This window comes from Microcebus murinus, chromosome 8 (assembly GCF_040939455.1).
Source record: "Microcebus murinus isolate Inina chromosome 8, M.murinus_Inina_mat1.0, whole genome shotgun sequence".
Classification (NCBI taxonomy): domain Eukaryota; kingdom Metazoa; phylum Chordata; class Mammalia; order Primates; family Cheirogaleidae; genus Microcebus; species Microcebus murinus.
This window is the reverse complement of record NC_134111.1, coordinates 38,232,362-38,254,973: the sequence shown is the minus strand read 5'-3', so window position 1 is coordinate 38,254,973 and position 22,612 is coordinate 38,232,362. Positions and strand designations below refer to the sequence as shown.

The 22,612-nt window shown below is 38.0% G+C and overlaps 1 protein-coding gene across 2 annotated transcripts in view; it reads left to right on the top strand.

Annotated features, from left to right (window-relative positions):
* Positions 1-22,612, top strand: part of ACVR1 (activin A receptor type 1) — a 128,198-nt gene that overhangs the window by 46,243 nt on the left and 59,343 nt on the right. The gene's annotated exons all lie outside the window — the stretch shown is intronic.

Below are 22,612 nucleotides of genomic sequence, written 5' to 3'. Positions count from 1 at the left end.
ACGAAGTATAAGTAGGTTGTCTTCAGAGGTGTAGTCTGGTACTTAATTAAGTCAGTAATTAAGTAATCTACAATGGGCCCCTCTTGACTCAGCTAAATTATACTTTAAATTCTGGAGGAGAAAGGTGCTCTAATATTTTGGCCTTACATCTATCACAGGGACCAAAATGTTAGGAAAGCCCATCTTGAGGGTATCTCCATGTTAGCCAGTCTTCTCGACAGACCTTAATCTTTTCCTTAAAACATTCTGGAGATTTTGTTCTTCCTCATGCCCTGCCTTCCCTCAACAACTTTTTTTCCCCCTTTATTCTTTAAAAGTCTTGTGAGTTTGATCCCTACTCAGTATCCAGATATACATCTAGAGAGAATAGTCTTTCCATGGCAGGATTCCTTCCCCAGATTTCTTGGGAAATTTTTGTGTTTTCCCAAATCTGGAGAAAAATCAGTTATGAGGTAAATGGGAAAAAAGTCTTACAATTCTCTTGTGAGAATTGAAACAGTCAGCATAAGGACATGAGTGGATAGAAGGAGAATCCACTGATGTCAGGTTGAAAGCAGGAACAGGAAAAGCTGACCTGTGGTGCTGAAGGGTAAGATTGACTTTTCTTGGAGCCAGATCAGGATAGGAGCATGTGGGAGAGAATTGGTCATGCTTGCTTGTAGCTGTTGCTATGTTATAAATGCGTGTTTGGGGCCCAGTCTACTACCAGTGCGTCATCCTTGCAAATAAGACAAGTTTATATGCATAGCATACTGTATACAGATCCTACGCGTGGTATTCCAAGAAATAAGTTTCAGAAGCAAAATAAGTCTTTAAATTGTCAATTTCAACATGTGATTCTGTGTAGTACTGTTAACTTGTGTGTAGATCTGAATGTGGGTCATTGCACGGGTCAACAAACTTTCTCTTTAAAGGGCCGGATAGGAAATATTTTAGACTTTGCAAGCCATACGGACTTTGTCACAACTATCAACTCTGCCATTTCAGTGTGAAAGCATCCATAGAGTATGTAAAATGAACAAAGTATGCCTGTTCCAATAAAACTTTTATTTGCAAAACAGACTGTGGGCTATGTTTTTGCCCACTATTAGAATACCATCCAATAATGTTTGCTGGCATTTTTTAGGATTTTAATATTTGCTATAGGCTACAATTCATTGTAAATACTAAGTGTGATACTTCCTATTTAATAATGTTTTTAGATATCCACAATAATGTGTAAAGAATGTTTGGAAGTATTTTAAGAATAATACACTTTGGGGAATTCTGGAGAAATTCCTGGAAATTCCCATTTCTCATGCTTATTCTCTTATGTATAAAATGAGAATAGTACTTTCCCTCAATTTTGTTGTTATTAGGATTAAGTCAGACAATTGAAGCACTGGCAAGTAATTCCACAGCAAGATCCACTGTGGTTTATTTGGGTTACGGGGCTGGGTGACAACAGAGAAGAAGCTATAAGTGATTCTTGAAAGGGCAGGAATTTGCAATATTTGGAAGCCACAATTTCTAGAAGCCAAGGATATAGTTATAACTAAAAAATTGAGAAAACTTGTCCTGATTTTTTTCCATGTTGCTTAGCTGCTGTGTTGACTGCCAAGAACTTGTTTGATTCTAAGTACTTTTTACGCTTGACTGTTATTCAGGTCTCATCTTATTACAATGACTTTTCAGAAACTATGCATGTTCCAATAACCAAGATTAAAGAAAAATGTACTACTATGTTAAACGCCCAAAATTGGAGTTAGAAAATTTGAATGAGTGTCCCTTTTCCTTTTACTCACGTGAGGTCGCCCTCCAACCTCCTTTACAGGAATGCACCCTTGACCTTTATGGGCCAGGTTTTTGCACAGGTTGATTGGCTGCCAATAATTAAAACTCCATAGCCAAACAAATAAGTTGACTAAAGTTTTAGAAAAAAACTGAGCTCAATGAAAGTTTTGTGACAGGTGGCTTGAGTTTGTTATATAGATATTTATTTTATAGCACTGATTTTAGTTGTGCATGTCATTTTTTTGAAGTTTTTTTTTTTTAATTTTTTTAAATAGCTCTTGGGATTTTGAACACAACTGCTTTCCACTACCTTTCAGGTCTGCCAAGCTTGCATATCGACATGAAGGATATTTGTGGGGAGCTGGATCGTAAGAAGAACATTTGCAGAGTTAAATATCCAGAATTTGTTCAATACTTGAGCTGCTGGTTTACCAACCTGTTCTTCCATGTAGTACACCACCGTTTTTACTTCAATCCATGGGTTATTTGAGAGCCCAGTGAATTTTAAAACAAATGCGAAAATATATTTAATTTGGAGATTTGATGTTTATGCAATAACTTTTGAGCACTAACTATATGCTAAGTGCTGTGAAGGAGGGCTGGGATAGAAGAACAGCAGGGGATCTTTACTTAGTTGTAAATTGGTTTGGAGACAAACCCAGTTCATGGCAGAGTTTTAAGTGCCAAGTTGAGTCATATAGAATATAAATACCAGAGGAATTCGAAGGGGAAAGATCTGGAAAATATAAGAATCTTTAGAAAAGGCTGAACAGTGCTAGGAGAACCCAAACACTGTCTTGAAGGATGAGAAGGAATTCCACGCAGTGAGGATGAGAGGGCTGGGATTCTAGAAGGTGAGAAGTACCTTTGTAATTAAAAAAAAAAAAAAGCTGATCTCTGATTTTTAAAAAGAGAATTAGAAAAATATGCACCAGTGTTTCCTTATTTTCTAGCTTATAAAGCTCTCACCTATACAGCATCTGTAACTTAAGGACATGGTTGACCCGAGGCCAGACAGGTTAGCACTGGCCTCCTCCTCAAATGCAGCTGGCCTTTGGCAGAGGAGAAAGCAACTGTAGTGTGTGTGAACCTGCCAAGTTTCCCTGGCCCCAGTGTCTTGGAAAATACCAGTATTTCAGCAATTTGTTCTGAAACTCAAATGTTTGTAGGTGCTGCCCAGCTGATGAGTTTGTTTTCAAGGGTACCCACTTTAGGAATGGATTTTTACTCTTAAACTTCACTAAACCATTGCTGAAAATGACACATTTCTGGTTGACCTCTCTATGGGGGGATATTTTCATGTGTCCTATTTTTAGTATGCCTTTTACATGTCTAGATTTTCTTTTCAAATAGATTGTGAGCCTCAATTTAAGCTGACATGAGGAACAGTTTGATCGTACCTGTAAGACATCTCTCTTGATTTGCAAGTTGGATAGGAAGATTTTCTTTTCCACATTATTATTTAGGAATGGGTATTTGGGGCTTGTTTTCTGCTTAGATGTATTTATGTGAAAGTTTTCTTGGCACAGTGTTCTTTGAGGTTAAAAAAAAAAAAGGTACGGTTTTCCAAAAGAAGTAAGTTCTTCAGTGTTTTGTGTTATTTAACGATTTGAATGGGAAAGTTTGGTTCTAATAAAAATTTCCTTTTCCTCTGGCAAATGTTGATGTTTTTCCAGTCTTCCTAAAGGAAAAGGGAGCTTGGGTGGCTTTTTGTTTTTTGTTAGTTATCTCAAACTCCCCTTCCCTTCCTTTAGGCTTGGTGTTCCTTCTCCACTATTGTTTTATGAGTCTTTGAACTTGATCTATCTACCCCTGAGAATGTTGTTTGAAAATGGACCCAAACCAGATATTTCTAGTGAATACATAAGGAATTGGTTACTCTGGCATACTGAATGTCTTTCAGAGGGGCCAGAGGTCTGGGAAGGGAGGAAGACTTTCCTTTCTATACGTTGTACTGTTCAGAGTTTGTTTTTAACCAAGTATTAATACATATAACAATTACTATATACAAAGTCATTGTTTTTGTTTGTTTTTGCAGGGAGGGGGATGGTCTAGCTAGAGTGCATGGTGTATGTATGGGCTTGAAAGGAACTTGATCTTGAAATGTACCAACTACAGGTCTTAACTGGGTTTTGGTGTTGTTGAGAAAAATAATTTAAAGACCAGTGGAGATCCATGACCTCCACACACTGCCTATCAGTGTTTTCCAGCTTTTCCATACTTGCCTCACTCATAAATAAATCGGCTTTGTTTTATGGTCCCAATTGAAAGGCGTGTCCAGTGTGCACTTCCTTTAGCCAGTGTGTTCACAACTGCAGAAGTTTCTTCTGCTTAGCTGGTTTCTTTTCTTCTTTCCCTCTGTAGCCCACTGAACGTCTTCACATTGCTATAGTGAGGGCTGCTGGAGAACTCGTAATTCCAGAAGCACCTCTCCTACTCCCCGAGTCCCCCTGTGAACAGAGAGAGAGAAGCTCTGAATGAAGGCACACTGCTCGAAGGACTGTGGGCAGATGTGACTTGGAACCAGCTTTAAGGCAGCTGAGTCAGCTTTACCTAGGACCTCTCAGTGCTGTTGCCAGAGCTAGCAGTGCAGCCATGTCAACAAATCACCTCTTTTAATGCTCTAAATCACCTCTTTTAATGCTCTTCGTCAGAGATCCAATCTATAGGGTAAATTCTTTGCCACAAATGATTATGTTGTTGCTTTATATTAATCTATTATAAGAACATTAGGACCGGGCTGATAGTTCTTAGTTCTTGCATTGCCTTCGTGGTATACCTTGTTGGGTGCATCTGCACAGCTAATTCTTTAACTTTAGCCAAGTTGTTCAAATACTACCAACATTTCCCTACATATAAAATGCTTCTGCCATATTTTTCACCTTACAGGGCTACTACATAAGTTTTTTGCTTTTAAATAGACCTTAATTTTTAGAGCAGTTTTAGGTTGAGCAAATTGAGCAGAAAGTACAAAGAATTCCCATATATGCCCCACCACCTCTTCTACCATCAATATCCCACATCAGAGTAGTACATTTATTACAATCAATTGACCTACATTGGCACATCGTTCTCACCCAAAGCCCACAGCTTACACTGGGGTTGACTCCTAGTGTTGTACGTTCTATGGGTTTAGACAAATGTATGATGACATGCATCCACCATTATAATATCATACAGAGTAGTTTCAGTGCCTTAAAAATCCTCTGTGCTCTGCCTGTTCATCCGCCTTTCCCCACTAGCCTCTGGCAGCTACTGGGCTTTTTACTGTGTCCATACTTTTACCTCTTTCAGAACTACATTTTAATAATGAGTTTCCTGTGGAGTACTTTGAAATCTGTATAAAGAAGTCTTGCAATTCAGGATGAAATGCTATTAAGGTTGTGATAAGTTATGGGGATAATATGAATACCTACTTGGAATAGAGTCAGTAAGATGTTTCTGTAAGGGGAGACCAGAAGTATAAAATGTTGGTGCATGTGTCTGTCTGAATTTAATGTTTGCATTGCTCAGATGTGGTTTGAGTCTTGTATTTGGAGAGAGAAGCAAGGAACTCAGGATTAAAACCTGCCAGCGTTGGTCTTTATAGCCTCCTTGGATTTAACATTTTTTTAAAAAAAAAGTTATGTTTTTGAATTTTTTTTTTTTTTTTTTGAGACAGAGTCTCACTTGTTGCCCAGGCTAGAGTGAGTGCCGTGGCATCAGCCTAGCTCACAGCAACCTCAAACTCCTGGGCTCAAGCAATCCTCCTGCCTCAGCCTCCCGAGTAGCTGGGACTACAGGCATGCGCCACCATGCCCGGCTAATTTTTTTCTATATATATTAGTTGGCCAATTAATTTCTTTCTATTTATAGTAGAGACGAGGTCTCGCTCTTGCTCAGGCTGGTTTCGAACTCCTGACCTTGAGCAATCTGCCCGTCTCGGCCTCCCAGAGAGCTAGGATTACAGGCGTGAGCCACCACGCCTGGCCTCTTTTTGAATTTTTTTAGGGACAGGGGTCTGGCCATGTTGCCCAGGCTGGTCTCGAGCTCCTGGCCTCCCCCATTCTCCTGCTGCAACCTACCGAGTCACAGATTTAACATTTTTGAGGAAGGTCTCTGATAGCTGTAAGGTGCTTTTTTTTTTTTTTTTTAAGGAAAGCTTAATTTATTATTTTTTAAACAACTATTCTTTATGTAAAAATTTATTTTTGATAATTTACTTTCAAGTAGTATAAAACAGTATAAAATACAGATATATAAAAAGGTAAATGTTCTTCCCTTCTTTTTCTTTTTTCCCTTTGGCTGATAGCTTGGAACACACACTTTCCCACATACACAGCTTTTCACATACAGACATTTTTGTATACAAACAAAATATGCATATTAATTAAGTTTAAAAATTGGTGGAACATGACCATATATCTTATTTTACAACTTGCTTTTTCCCTGCACTTGACATATTGTGGACTTTTTTCCTTTTAAGCAGAATGTAATCTCAGTCTAAGTAATGCCTGCTTAGTGTTCTTTATATGGCTGTAACATAATAATAACCAGTCCTCAAGTGAGAGAGGTTTAACCTATAATTTAAAGGAGGATGGGGTGGGGGGAGACCTTTCACATTAGGGACAAAACTAAGTTCATGATTGTTGACGTTGGACTTGTAGTCATTATGGATGTGAGTTTCTAATTTCTAAGGGAGATGATCCACTTTTCAGGCTGTTGCCAAGGCGTCAGTTTTGTCAGATTTTTATTTTCCGGAGGCTGTGTTAATGTATTAGCATAGTTGTTTGTTCTGGCTACTGTCCTTTGAGCGTTTTGAGATACTTTCATGCCCTTTAAGGTGGTGCAGGGTTGAATTAGTTTTGAGAGGAAGTAAAGGATAACAGGGATAGCATTAATGGTCTGACTTTATTTTGTGTTTACATTTGAGGGAGGAGAAGAAGATGATGGCTGTAGTCAGTTGCTAACCCTGTGATTCTTAATTATGAAACAGGGTTAGAATTGTTCAGCTGTGTAGTTTCCTAACGTGGTTAACAGTGAGAATCATCAGAGAAGTTTTCAGATTATCTGGTGTTGGGAATGAATCTTTGTCTTTTTGTTATTATATAAATTATCTATTTGTAGAAAGGTAACATAATCCATGTATACAAGATTAAAAAGATGCAAAAGAGTGTAGGGTGAAGAAGATGTCTCCCTCTTCCCCCTGTCCCCCAAGTACCCAGTTACCACCACTGTTACCAATTTCTTTCAGAGATTTAAGATCATAGATAATATACAAGCATATAACCTTATAGATTATTTACATATTTTGCTTTATTTTACACACATGGTAACAATACACAAAACATTGTATCTTTTTTCACCAAACTAATATTTCTTGGAAGTTCTTCCATCTTGGCGCTGCATTTGTTTTTAGTGGATGCTGATATCCCACTGTCGAGATGTGCTGTAATTTATTTAACCAGTACTGTATTGATGGGTGTATAGATCATTTCCAGTTTTTATTATCATGAACAAGGCTATAGGGAATAATCTTGTACATACATCATTTCAAACTCCTGTGAACGTATCTGTACGATCCATTTTTAGTAGAATTGCTGGGTCAAAGGCTACACACATTTTAATTTCTGTAGAAATTTATTGCCAAGTTGCTCTGTTCAAAGACCTTGAGAAGTTTTAGATTATAGCAGCAATGGGTGAGAACACTGCTTCCTCATACGTACCCTTGCCAATCACAGGATGATCGTCAAACTGATTGGTTTTTTTTTCTTTGCCAAATCAATGGGTGATAAGTGGCAGTTTAATGTGACTTGATTTGCATTTTTAAATGTTTGATTGACATCCAGCATCTTTTCATAAGTTTAAAAGCCATTTTTATTTCCAGTTCTGTTCCTTCTATGCTTGTGTCCTTTGTCTTTTCTCCTATTGGGGCTATTGACTTTTATGATCAAAATATTGATTTCTTATCAAAAGATTGATTTTTATTATCAGTTCATAGCCCCTTCTTTTTTCTCCTTGTGATATGTGCTGTTTAAATTTTTCCTCAGTTGTCTGTTTGTATTAAAATAATAATATTTTGTGGTACAGATTATTAACAATTTTGTATAGTTAAGCTCACCAATTTATTCACTCAACAAGTATTTATTGAATGCCTCTTATGTATTAGGAACTTGTTCTAGGCACCATGCTATAGAGTAGTGAAGAAAATAGACCCCAATTCTTACTTTATGGAACTTACATTCTTATATTGGACAAGGTAGTCAATAAAAGATGACCACATGGATTGATAGAAATGAATAAATAATCTTTTTGTGGCTTCAGGGTTTTGTATCATAGTTAAAAGACCTTATGCAGTTCTAGATTTAAAAACCTACCTCCCGGTTCCTTTTAGTGTCATGTGGACTTTTTAAGATTTAAATCTTTGATCCATCTGGAATGTTAGGTATGAATTCAACTTAATTTTTCTCTAAATACTTTATTAATTAGAGAAGGCTGAATTGTTGTAACCAAGGGACTGAAATATGCTGTGGTTCAAGGAATACAGATTATTTTTTCTTCATTTAACAGTCCCAGTGTGAGTAAAACAGGTCAGCGGAACAGCCCATATCCACTGATCCAGGTGTCCTCAAACTTTTTAAACAGGGGGCCAGTTCACTGTCCCTCAGACCGTTGGAGGGCTGAACTATAGTTAAAAAAAAAAAAAAAACTATGAACAAATTCCTATGCGCACTGCACATATCTTATTTTGAAGTAAAAAAACAAACGGGCAGAAATGCCTGCATGTGGCCCACATGCCAGAGTTTGAGGATGATCATTCAGAGGCTCGGGTTCCTTCTGTCCTATTGCTCCGATAATTGTCACTGTGGTTATCTGCATGGTCAAAGCTGAGTTGCCGCCATAACACGGTCCCCTTAGTGGGGAGGGCAAAGGAGAATGTCCAGGGCAAGTGGTTAGAAGTAGCAGACATCCCTGCAACTTGCATTGGTGAGAACCTAGTCATATCTGTCTAGCTGCAAGTTAAGCTGGGAAATGAAATCTCTGCTGGCTACCTTGCACCTGAGAAGAAGAGAAGAAAGAATTTTAGAAGAAATTTAGAAGATGGAAAATTAGCAGTCTCTGCCACATTGACTAGTCATTTCAATTTTACTGAATGGTTCCAACTTTTCTCCTTTGATTTCTTTTGTAATACAAATTTCCTTATATGTGTTAGTCTATTTCTGGGGTGTCCATTTAATTTCATTGATCTGTCTGCGTATGCATGTACCAGAATCACATTGTTTTAACTTTTGAAGCTTAGTCTGTTTTTTCTTTCTTTTTGATAGGGATGGTCTCCTTCTTTTAAGCCTTGTTTTACAGAATTTTCATACTTAACTTGTGTGTGTGTTTATAGGTTTTTTAAAAGTATGAATTTTAAAATAATCTGGTCACCACTCCCTGGCCCCCCAAGAAGAAAACCTGTTACTATTATTACTGGGATTTTGTTAAATGTATAGATAACTTTGAAAGAGAGGGTTAATATCTTCATGATCTTAATTTTTTTTTATTTGACTGTGTAGTGTCATGCAGTTCTTTTGGGAAACATTGATATGGATTGTAGTCTTTCTATATCCTTTTTGACCTATCAAACTTAGTTAATTGAAGTAAGTGAGAGGAAGGACCAACTTATACAATGTTGTCATAATTTTATTTTCATACATGATTTCTGATTATGACCAGGAAATTGATTATTATTTCTCTGTTCTACTAAAAATAAACTTGGAACTTGTAAAAACAATTTTCCTCAGTTTGAAGATATGGAAGAGATGATATTTCAGAAGTTTACTACATAAATTATTTGTAACATACAAACCTGGGCTAATTTTTGCACATATATGATACACAGTACTTGTTACTTCCTCATTGTGTGTGTATGTGTTATATGTGTGTTGTGTGTAACAGCACATATTCAGCTTTTGTCTTTTCCTTTTTACTGTTTTAAATATAAAGTAAAGCAGTTTTACACATAATGTGTCAATAACTTAGTTAATTATTGAAAGGTCAGTATTTTTTGTGATCACCACACTGGTCAAGTAATAGTATATTATGTAGTATACACATGGTAGTAATTGCTCCCTTGCCTTTCTTCATGGTGTGTCACCCATATATTCATACCTAGTACTATAAGTTAGTTTTGCTCATCTTTTTAAGTTTTTTAAACCTTATATTTCACCTCTAGCCCTTTCTTCCCTTACAGTTTTTATGATGAAGAACCCAGTCATTTGACTTCTAGTTCCTTACTGAATGGATTTTGGTCATTGCATGCTTATGGTTCAATTTAACTTTTTTTGTCTTCGTAGTGAATGCTATGTTAACACCACAATCTGGGCACCAGGGATGGTTTTTGCTACAGGGTGGGCTATTATTTCTAGGCCTTTTTAATGGACAGAGCCAGAAATTAAATAATTATAAAAAATACTTCATGAGTTCATTCTGATAGTTCCAATTTGAATTCAGTTTATAATGTTTTTACTTAACCTTTTCTATATTGCATCTATATCTCCTTTATTCCACACAGAGAATTCTGATTCTCAAAACAGCAGGAGAGGATAGAATAAAGCACATAGTTACTCATTTGCTTTCTTCAATATTATACACACAATGTTCTCAATACTGCCACAATATTAACATGGCACCACTGGTTATGATAACTAAAAACTGATAAAAATTTCTTTTTTGCATGCTCTCCCCATTCTCTTCTTGATTTTTTTTTGGGGGGGTAGTATTTATAGTTGTTGAAAGTTGGGCAGATTTAAAACACTGATTAGCTCTTAGATGACATTTGCAGGAGTAATTTTAACTTTGTTAGGTAAAATGTTGGATTTGTAGTTATGTTTAGAAAAAGTCCTTATCTGTTAGAGAATTTGTGGGTGATATGATATGACATCTGTGATTCTCATTAAAATATCCCAGGAAGAAAATGTGAATAGAGGAAATGAGATTGCTTATTTTTGAAACTGGGGGTAGGATGTCGCTTATTTTTGAAATGCGAAGGTTTCAAAAGAAGGTATATTATACTTTCTGCTTCTATGTAACTTGAAATATTTGTAATAAAAAATTTAAATACTAATTTTATAAACAGTGAAAAGATAAGAATATATAGGGAAGAAGGTCATAGGTAATAGGGGAAATGACTAAAGAATGGGTGAGCCCATTCTCTACTTGGTGGTCCAGCCTGGTGGTCAACAGTGGAAGAAAATGGATGATAATTAGAGTAAAAAGAAGGGAAGGCTGAGGTGTGGGTCCTTGAAGAAACCAGGATATAAGGGATGAGTGGCAGAAGAGGAACTCCCCCTTCTCAAGGAAACTGGAAGGACCAAAGTATAAAAGTAGAGATACCGGAGAGTGGAGCCTGTGAACCTCAGCTACAGAAGAACCCAGTAGAAGAAGGGGTTAAAGGGGTTCATTGACACCACCATCCTGCAGAATAGATGAGACCCCCCAATCATTCTGAGCATCTCCCAAATTGCTTGGGTGAGTACGGATTCCTAGACCCCATCACAGATCAAAACCAGTAGGCGTGAGGCTTGGGAGTCCATGTTTTGAGATAGTCCTGTGAATCTGAAGGATCAGGTAAGGACTAGGACGAGATAGAAACTTAGTAAGGGGATGTTTCAGTGAACCAACTGATATAGAACACTGTGGATTGAGGACTGGATAGAGGACATGGAGGGCTCCTGCATGGATTGCTCTTCTAGAAAGTTCTCTGAGAAAGGACGAAGAGGGTAGACATGGAAGGGCCTGGGGCGTGATGGAGGGGGTGATTGTTGAAGGAATTGTTGCTTATGATGATACATACAAAAGAGATGCCTATAAATGAGGAGAGTGCAAATGGCTTGAGTAGTCAGGCTACGTGTGGGCCAGGGCCCCCATCACTAGAGAGATTATGTTTTTTGGAAAGAAGGAGATTTTTGATGGAAAGCTTGAAAATCATTGTCATGGATTAGATATTCCTTTCATTTGTTACTATTTTGAGTTACATGTTAAAAGAGGAGAGGTTATTAAAGTCTTTTCAGTTTCTTAAGTTTGTATTGGGCCTTGTGGGCCCATCCCTGAGGAGGAAAGAAGGAAGGGAGCCTGAAGTTCTGGATTTAGGAACCCACCTCCTTCACTGCCATCACCATGTTCCCATAGTTCTCGTCATTTCCTTGCCTCTTGTTATATGGCAGTCTTGTATGTGTAGAACCTCCAACAGGGCTTGTCTGGTACGCAGTGCTGCTTTTCAGTTACTTACTTCGGGAGTATTGGAGGGATTCCCGCATTTCCATGATGATTTCATAATCATAGCGTTGGAAGCCTGTGGGCGAGGATGGAGGTGAGAATCCTCTTCCTCCTGTTTTCCTCTGCTTTGAGGGGAGGGTCTTTGTTTTGTTTTATTTTTAAAAACACAGCAGATTTACCATTTTCTAGCCTATAGGCTTTTCTACCTCTGTGTACTTGGAAGCATCATCTATTTTTAAAATTCTGTTTCTTTTCCCCCACTTCACATAGTGCATTTATTTTTACTTTTAACATTGTTTTCCTTTTTAGGCCGGTGAGTGTTTTTGGTTGGGTGGGTGGTTTTTGGTTACATCCGTTTTCTGGTCTCCGTCCACTCCGTATCTACCCAGAACCTCTCCCTGTCTCCTCGCCTGTCTCCTCCTTGTTTTCTGTTGTGGTTACTTGGATGCTAACCCGTTCAACTTGTGCACTGACCCTGGTACATGGCTCGTTTTCTTTCTCATGATCATATTTATACTTTTGATGGATATATTTAAATGAACAGCTGTGCATTTGTTGAGTCATACCACAATTATCTGATTCTGCTTTAGCTGCTCGACTGGCAAAAGCATATTTCAAGCTAAATTGTGAGAGAATTCCATTAATCACATTCTATTCGGGGGAGGGCAGAGGAGAAAGACCACCAAGAAAAGTTTTTTTTTTAAAGATCGATGTTAATTAGTGACTCCATTATGTAGAGGAGGTTGATGTGGTTGCTATTTGATGTGTCACTTAGAGAAACTTTACAAAGGTGTAAATAACTATAAACGGTTTCATGATGTCAGCCTTAGTAGGCAAAATTCCCTGGAATAATTGATGTGCATACAAAGTTAGCTGCTGGTGCTAACTGTAAAGACCAGGACTCTTGACTTACATTCCTTGAAGTCATTGACTAAGTATTTTGTTTTAAACCTCCTAAAAAGATAGCATCTAATACAGATGATGTTACAACTTTCCTTTTTTTTTTTCTTCAAATGTATGAATTGGTAACTGTTACCTCTCGTTGAATCTTTGGCTTCTATCAGCTGGATCTATTTTTCCCTGACACTTCCTCGGGGTTCTTTCTGAAGGTTATTAATAGGCATGGAAGCTTGACTTTCCGAACAGTGTCAATAAATGTTAGAAGACTTCAGGGCAGATAATATGTCAATTTCTGACTCGTAGGAGATGTATTTTCAAGTTACAGAAGCTGTCTCAGAGGTCACTAGGGATAGCTCTGGGCATATCAGCTGGTGTCTGCAATTGGAGACCCAAGCAGTCCTTTCCAAATGGGATATTGGCTACCAGGGAGTTGTCTGGTGTACCAGAGCCTGCCAGCCGTCCTTTTGTTTGGCTGTTTCTCTTGGATGACACCCTTGAAAACTGGAATCAAAGTTACAAATGATATCTTTTAATTTATCTCAGATACCCAGTTGCTACTATATTAAATTGAGGACATGGAACAACTACCACCTCCACCTACCCTCCCCCGTCATTTCCTTGTCAGGGGGTATAAAACTTAAACTACACCTTCCTCTCCCCTCCCAAACCAAAGTGTAGCCTAGACTAAGGAGTTAGAGGGAATGTGTTTTACTTTATATTGAGTGCCCAGTAGGTGCCAGGCATGGGATGCCACGAGCCAGGCAGAGTTCTTCCTCCCATGCTGCTTACATTTGGGTATGTGGAGGCTGGTAGGAGAGGGGGAAACACAATAAAATAAACTAATCAGTGAGTGACAAATTTCACCCAGTGTTAAGTGATATGAGGAAGATATGGCAGGGTAACATAGAGCATGGGGTGGGTGAGAAGTCGGGGGCAGCAGTGGGCTTGGAGCCTGGGGATGAAGGGAAGGTTGTGATCAGGCCAGGCGGTTATTTTCACCTCCACAGAAATGTATTCCAGGGTCTCCGGTTATAGGAGGGAGGGGATATACTTCCCTGGCCCTGACATCCCTTTTATCTTATCCACCACCCCCTCTTCAAATTATCATGTTAGCCTTAGAATTGAGACAGCCGTGTCAGATGGTAGGTTCTTCCACCAGCATTTGCCCAGTAATGGGAGGGATAGAAAGGTCTACTTTATTAGGTTAAAGAGGAATCTTGAGGTCAGGCACGGTTAGAGGGCTGAGACAGTGTGTACCGGAGGACTTTCGGGAAGAAGTGGGATTTTTAAATGGATTCCAAAGTTACATATCTAAAAGAGTTTTATGGGTGGAATAGCGGGGGCCTCCTACCTGTAGGTAAAAAAATGGTTCCGGTCACATTTTGCAAAATAGCAGCAGAGGGAATGGGCTGTGAGTTGCATCGGAGAACATCACAGAATAGTTGGGAGGTGAATCAATTGAAACAAAGCAGGAGAACCATGGCTATTTGATACAGAGGGAGTGAAGTGGAAAATGAGGGACAGTTTCCAGGAAGTCAGGTGTGTTGAAATAAAACCTAGTTTTGAGGTAAAGCATGCAACGGATGATCAAAACATTGCATTCTCAGAAGCTTAGCGTAGTTATTTGTATATCTGGTAGGGATGTAAGCAAAGTCCATTTCATTCCATGTACAATTAAATTTACTGAGGATTCTTTGATTCTTACGTAGTAGCCCTAAGCTAAACCTTTCACTTATTTTCATTCAATAAGCCTTATCTTTTTTTTCTCCTCATTTTACAGATCATATTGTTTGTTTCCCTTCCTTCCCAAACCATATCTTGGGTCCATCTGTCACAGCTGGAATGTTTGTAGTGCAACTCAGTCAAAAACCTTTCTTTCCTGAAATAATCTCTAATTATTTCCTCTAACTACAGGATAAACCGATCCAGGGCCTGGTTCTCAGTTCTATAGGACTTGTCCAAGAAGCTATTTGTATTCATCTATCACGAAAGATCAAATTACATGCTAATATTCTGAAAGTAACACCCCACCAGAAACTCTCTAGCAGCAGTGAAGTCTGTATAAAACCAAGCCCTGGCAATGTGCACATCGCCAGTTCAGACGGAGTGTGGTGTTAAAAATATTTAACAGGTCATTTCTGAACTGGAGAAAAGACCCTGACTTAGCTTACATGGTATGATGGTTTCTGCTTAGCCTCTCTTTGCAGCTTTTACTGACAGCCCATGTCCCTTTTCACCTTTCCCAAAGGCCCAGCTAGTTTGGAGCAAGCTGCCCTTGGGTTAACTCATTGCATATGGAGCAAAGAAGAGATATAAATGTTCTCACATTATCTAATCAGTTGCAGAGATTTTTGCCCCACTTAGTGGTGGTTGGTGTAGGTCTATCTTCCTTCAAAGTTTCATGTCTAGAATTTATCTTACTGGCTCTAACTTGGCCCCCACATGTGCCTTACATTAATTTCTCTTTTTATTTTGAGGTATGAGCTACAAGAGAACTGAAGAGTGCAGAGAGGTTTGGGAGCTAGAAACTACTGATACACTCTTGAGGAGGCTTATTTTTTCTTTGACATCCATGTCTTGTTTTTTCTGGGGAATGAGGGAGGAAGGAGGTAATTGGAGGTTATAGACTATATGCAATTAATTTTGAAGCTAGAGAAATAGAAGGTATGAATAAAAGGTGGCCCAAATAACCAGGAGTAAAGATTTTCTCTGAGAGGAAAACAAGATTATTGAAGCTCAGAATGATTTGAGACTTGTATAAAATGTTAAGGATGACAAAACACAATTGCTAAACTATGGCTGGCTAGTTAAACAAAAGTTGTGTAGAGTGGGGGTTGATTAAGACCTGAACTCTGGTTGGGTGGTCTTGGGTTTGACCTTTTGTCCTTGGGCAAGTTACTTCTACCCATCCATTTTCTTATTTACAAAATGGAATTAATATGAGTATTTATCTTAGGGTGTTTTGGGGAGAGATTGGATGACATAATGCATTTTGTTCCAGTGCCTGGCTCATTAGTAAGTGCCACTACTGTTAATGTGATAATGATACAATGTTGAAAGATGACTAAGAGAAAGCTGGATTACTCTAATTCTTTTTCTGCTTTGCCTCTGCCTTTTATATTAAAAGGCAAAGAGAATGACTTTTTTTTTCCTTATAGAAGGCATAGCACAGACCGCATGAAGAGATACAAAGAAAAAAAAAAACGCTATGGGATAGTAGTGCAAGCCCTTCCCAGTGGTGAGCACGCGTAGGTTAGAGAGTGACTTCACGTGGTTGATATAAAAGTTATTCAAAATAGAGATGGGTTAGATCGTATGGCCTGTCTTTCAAGATTCTATTAATAAAATCCAGTTGAGATGAATATCAAGAAAGCCCCTATTGTGTGACTTAGGCACTCAATAAATTGTGTATTTTTTAAAATTATAATTTATTTTACTTTTTTCTTCTATATATATATATATGTATATATATATATATATTAGCCAATGAAAGTATGTGTTTTGCTGAATAAATTATGTATTGGACAAATGGCCAAACCAAATGAGCTTAGGCCACCAAACCAGACAAATGGACATTTTGTTGAATTTTCTGATGGGAAAGAATCTTAGGTTTCATCTTACAACTTTCCCCTCACTCTCAATATCATGGATAACAAATCCTATGCTGCTCATAAGTCTAGGTTTTAGAAATATCCTTTATTGCCATATGGTAGGTTGTCAACTAGACTGCCTAATATGGAGTCTAAAAGTTGACATAGAAGTGTATTCTACTCAGTTATTCTGTGGCCAATATCAAAATGTTTTTTGGGGAAGTGTATTGCGGTGTATCTCTGGCTTTATCCAGCTGTAACATTGTGATGAGTGAAAGAAGTGCCGAACTTGGTCTCAAGCCCACACATGTTAGAAATTGAGCTAAATGCTAGCTAACTGGATATCAGTCTGGTCTATAAATGGAGTTTGAAAAGCACCATGGGATTTGGAAGGTGGTTCTGTCTATCCTCGTGGTGTATCTGTTTTTAGTAGAGTATCATGGGAATGTTCTATCTCCCAAGAGGGAAGGCCTGAGAACATTGTAAGAGATGCTACTGATTTAAAGAGGTTACCTTAGTTAAGGCTGGAATTTTCTAACCATTTTCTGAATAGCTATTTTTCTTGTGTCTGAAGTGTTAAGATCATTTACCAGGGATAGAGGGTCTTATCCATGAGCAGAAGGGAGATGTGTATACCCTAGAGGGAAAAATGCATACTCTGAATGCTTCAGATAATATTTTACAATCCTCAGTAGCCTATGGTTTTTCAGTTAGGGATTTTGGCATTAGGACATGGCATAAGGATTTAGTTGAATCTAAATGAAATGAGCAGTTGTGAGTATCTTCTTGTTACAAGTTTATATATCTCATTTTAAAAATATTTGTGTATGTAAATTATGCCTACATGAAAAAATATCTAATGCTTTCTTCCATGACTGTTAGACTTGTTGAAATCCTTGATAGTAGACGTTAATGAAATTTCTTAGAACAGTAGCATTTTTGTCAGGTATTGGGTAAGTTTTCAGGCTAAACTGTCTGGTACCATTTAGTTATCTGGTATATTAGAAGGACTGAGCATTTAAGGAGCAAGGCAGTGGTTTTCAAAGTGTGGTCCAAGAACCTCTAGGGGTCCCCAAAATTTTCTCAGGGTTTCTGCAGGGTCCTCTGTCTTCCAGTGACATGTACAAGGCTGGATTTTCTATATATATTTTTTAACCAATACAATATGTCATAACAAATTGAATGTAGCATCATATATGACATATATGAGAATCCAGCTGTCTTCTACTATGCCAGAGAGATTTACAGTGCAAAGCAATGCAACTTTTTTAGTATGTTTTTTTAAAATATATAATTTTTTTCAAAAATTTAAAAAACCAGGATAGTATTTTTATTGCTATTTTAATATGAATACAATATTTAAAAAACTGTTTTAATTTCTAATTCGGTAACTATCAATAGACAAGCACCTCGGAAATTTCCAAGAATATAAAGAGATCCTGATACCAAAAAGTTGGAAAACCACTGGAGTAAGGCATCTCTGAACTATTGAATTATTGCCCGTCCCATTTTTCACTACCAACCTCTCTTTCTTGCCAACTGACATCTGAAAACTCCTTAGCCAAAAATACTTGACAGCAGAGAAGTTGAAAATTTACTTTTAAAGCCCATATTTTTTTAGTATATTTTAAAATTATAAATAGATTCTTGGGGCTTCAGGTTGAGACTTTAGCACCCTGATGTTTATTATAATTAAAATGTGGTTGGGAAATTCCAGAACATTCTCCTATCTACATTCTTTTTTTTTTCCCCCTCCTTTCCTTTTGGGAGTGCTATTTTTAATAGCTGAATTAACAGGTCAGGAGAGGCACTCCAGACCCTGAACAAAATGGCAAGCAGTAAGTGATAGTGACTTTTTCCCCAAAGATTTTTGGCAGATTTTGAGTTATCTTTAAGCAGTAGATTAGTTGGGGGGACTGAATTTATAATTCTTTTTCTGTCTTCTATTTATGAGCCTAAATTAGTATTTTAATTTTGCTTACACGATTGTTAATAGGTATTTATTTGGGGTATGGGTTTTCTTGGAGTTTTCTTGGTATGAGTTTTGAGACATGGAAAATATGCCAGTGGCGATTGTTTCTTAGGTTTTCTTTTTTTATAATTTATAAAAGAATTTATAATTCTTTTTCTGTTAATAGGTATTTATTTGGGGCATGAGTTTTCTTGGTTTTGAGACATGGAAAATATGCCAGTGGTGATTGTTTCTTAGGTTTTCTTTTTTTTTTTAATAGTGAAAGGATTCTTTATTTTGAGGCTTATTGACTGATAACTTTTACTATTACCTGAACTAAACTACAGATTAAAGTTATGGAGATGATAAATCTTTTAACCCTTTGCACTCGGATATTGAGTGTGGATAATGTCGAGTAGATAATGAGAAAAAAGCAAGCGAGTGCAAAGGGTTATTAATCTTGCCATTCCTTTGCAGGTGTGTGTGGTAGGGAGATGGGAGGGGGCACTACTAATTCTTTAGAATTTAAACTTAAATTGAGCTGATTAATTCAGGGGAAATTCTTATTAAACAGGTATTAAATGTGCACCTACTTGGCTCTGGCCGTGATGAACAGGAGAGACTATAGATTTTGCTACCATGGAGTTTACAGTCTAGTTAGAGAGACAGATGTTCAAAAGCACACACAGGTGTGAATATGTAATTATTAATTGTGATGATTTCTGTGAGTGAAAATTAACAAAGTGGGATATGGAAGTGAGAAGAGAGTGTTTAAGGGTTTAGTCAAGCTTCTGGAAGGAAGTGACATTTGAGTTGAGATTTGAAGGATGAGCAGGAATTCGTCCAAGTTGGGCCTTGGGAAAGGGCCTATTGCAGGGAGCATCACGTGTGAAGGTCCACAGGTAGGCAGGAAGCAGGCTGGCTCAAGTGACTGGAAGAATAGACAGCGGAGACTAAGGGAACTAAGGGATAAGGTGAGAACCAAGGGGGCTTCAAGGCCATGAAGATAGAGAGGTGAGTAGAGGGCTTAGGGTGCCCTACCACAGTTCTGACCCCCCCATGGAACCTCCCTCACCCTCTTTATCATTCAGAGAAGAATAAGAAAATGATGAGCCTGACATTGTCTGTTCCTAGTGGTTCTTCCTTAAATGCTTTACTAGAGAAAAAGTAATAATATGCAGTTCGATCTGACATGAAGCAGTCTCCTCAAACTGGAAGTTTAAAAATATTTGAAAAATGGATTTGTATCCACTGTCATATATAATAAACATCATCCTGAGTGCCTTGAGATTTGCATCAATGATAGTATGATGCTACGGTATTGCCATTAACAATGCCTTAAATATTTCATCTTTAGTTTTTTTAATTTCTATTTTTTTGTGTGTCTTATAATATGTACTTTTTTTTTTTTTTTTTTTTTTTGAGACAGAGTCTCGCTTTGTTGCCCAGGCTAGAGTGAGTGCCGTGGCGTCAGCCTAGCTCACAGCAACCTCAAACTCCTGGGCTCGAGCGATCCTTCTGTCTCAGCCTCCCGAGTAGCTGGGACTACAGGCATGCGCCACCATGCCCGGCTAATTTTTTTTTTATATATATATCAGTTGGCCAATTAGTTTCTTTCTATTTATAGTAGAGACGAGGTCTCGCTCTTGCTCAGGCTGGTTTTGAACTCCTGACGTTGAGCAATCCGCCCGCCTCGGCCTCCCAGAGAGCTAGGATTACAGGCGTGAGCCACCGCGCCCGGCCAATATGTACTTTTTATTTTATATAAAACACACAACCAACTTACATATTGAGGATGCACCAAAAAACTTTTTAACTAATGGGATATATTAACTAAAGCCATTGAAAAACCACTGAACTAAACTGTTTCTTATCTCAGTCTTACCTTTGAATTCCCAGTCCTTCATTCATTAATGTTTTCATCCACTCGAAACCTACTGAGAGCCTACCATGTGTTACACATTAGAAACCTAAAATGATAAAGACATACAAATGTGGTCATTGCTATCGTGGAGCTCACAAGATCTATGGCACCTTGCATTAATAACATACTCAATCTCTAGTTTCTTTAATGGTTTTAGAACACTTGTCATTTGGGGAGGGCTCATTTTCATTATGACTAGCCAATATAATTCTGCTTAAATGGACCTCCAAAACTATAGTGCATGGCTGTGCTTCTTAAGCAAATTGTGCCCACCCTTTCGCATTAGGTAACTCCTACTCTTTCTGACAGACACCTCTTCTGGACCGTCACAGGCAGCTGAGATAGAGAAGGCTCAAGTTATTTACCACTTTATTAGATTGTAACATTTTTATAAAAATGAAATTTTGTTACTTTCATTTCATAGCTCAGTGAATGACCCTTACTTGACCCTTGGATGTGCCTACCTGTTTTGGAGATGAGTGGGCCAGTACTTGAGATTACCGTAGACAAATGGTTATGATTCAGAGTGGTGTGGACCGGTGCTGGGGGCTGAAATCACTGCAGGCAGAGGGCTGTTTCACCAAGTGCTTGCCTTTGAGCTAGATCCTGTATGGCAGGAGTAGGGGATTGGGTAGCAGAGGCATAGAGGAGGAGGAGGTTCAGGGCAGTTGAAGCAGAGGGGAACAAACAGCTTATCTCTGCCAAACAGCCCAGAGAAGTGTTGGATGAGGCAGCCTCAGATTGTTAGGGTCCAAGATGAGAGATTTGTATGTCCCCAAAAGGGTCCACCATAGAAAAGATCTATATGGACATAGAAATAATAATAATAACAAAAACAGTAAAAGGGGCTTGCTCAAGATTCATATGCTTTTTTAAAATTTTTTATTATTATTTTTTTTTGAGACAGAGTCTCACTCTGTTGCCCAGGCTAGAGTGCCGTGGCATCAGCCTAGCTCACAGCAACCTCAAACTCCTAGGCTCAAGCAATCCTCCTGCCTTAGCCTCCCGGGGAGTAGCTGGGACTACAGGCATGCGCCACCATGCCTGGTTAATTTTTTCTATATATTTTTAGTTGTTAGACGGGGTCTTGCTCTTGCTCAGGCTGGGCTTGAACTCCTGTGCTCAAACAATCCTCCCACCTCCACCTCCCAGAGTGCTAGGATTATAGGTGTGAGCCACGGCGCCTGGCCTCAAGTTTCATATATTTTTAAAGATATGAAAGGAAGGTATATAAAAATCCACCTACTTCATTCCTCATCTTGCTATTACAGGAAGGATAGACTGAAATATAATTATGGAAAAAGAAATAAGTTAAAATGAGGGGTAGTAAGAAGTATTGGGGATATAGGGAGTAAACAGACTACCAACTAAAAATTTTAATAACGGTCAGAAGAGCAACACTCCAAACAAGTTAGATAGCAACAGGCTATTGTTCTTTGTTGTAAAGCTACAAGAGAAAGATAACACACAAACTTATTCATTAAAGGACTTTACCCCTTTACCATCTAGAAAATTGCAACTCACCAAACTTCCATCATATTTTTGATGTTTTGTGGGAATTATTCAAATGGAAGAGTTCTTTATTATAGTCCTTTGACCCCCAAAATTGAGCTTCTGCCAGTGAAGTTTGTAGGCCAATACCCACTTGAAATTTATATCAAATATCTTCTTTTCTCTAGGTAATAATTTCATATTTTATAGATTTACATGATTTCTTATTTTAAAACTCTTCCTGTCTTAGTTGTGTCTATCCACTGTTAAATTTGAAGTTAATGTAGAAATGGATTGCTTTGCCACAGATGAGGTATAAGGCTTTTTGTGATTTTTTTGTTGTTGTTCTTTTTTTGTTTTGGGGCTATATGAGTATGTAGGTTGCTCCACCTCCAACCTTTTTAAAGGAGAAGCAAGGCTCCAACATAGTAATTTGGTTTGAATTATTCAATCGCTTGATCTTTAACATGATGTTAGAATTGTCTATTTATGCTTCTCAGGGTTTTTAATTTAGTGCCAATTTTGCATTCAATAGGGTAAAATAAAATTCAAACCCAAAATCTTTTGGGAATGCCTAGACTTAGTTTTTCATTTCCTTACTGATTTCTTGCTAAGAGGAGACTCTGAGAAAGTAGCCTTAGAGTGGCTACCAGTTGGAGGTAATATGTTTAGATTTATGTAAAGGATACATGTTACACGTGGTAAGTAAGACATAAGGCGATTAATGGGCAGGATTTGTATGAA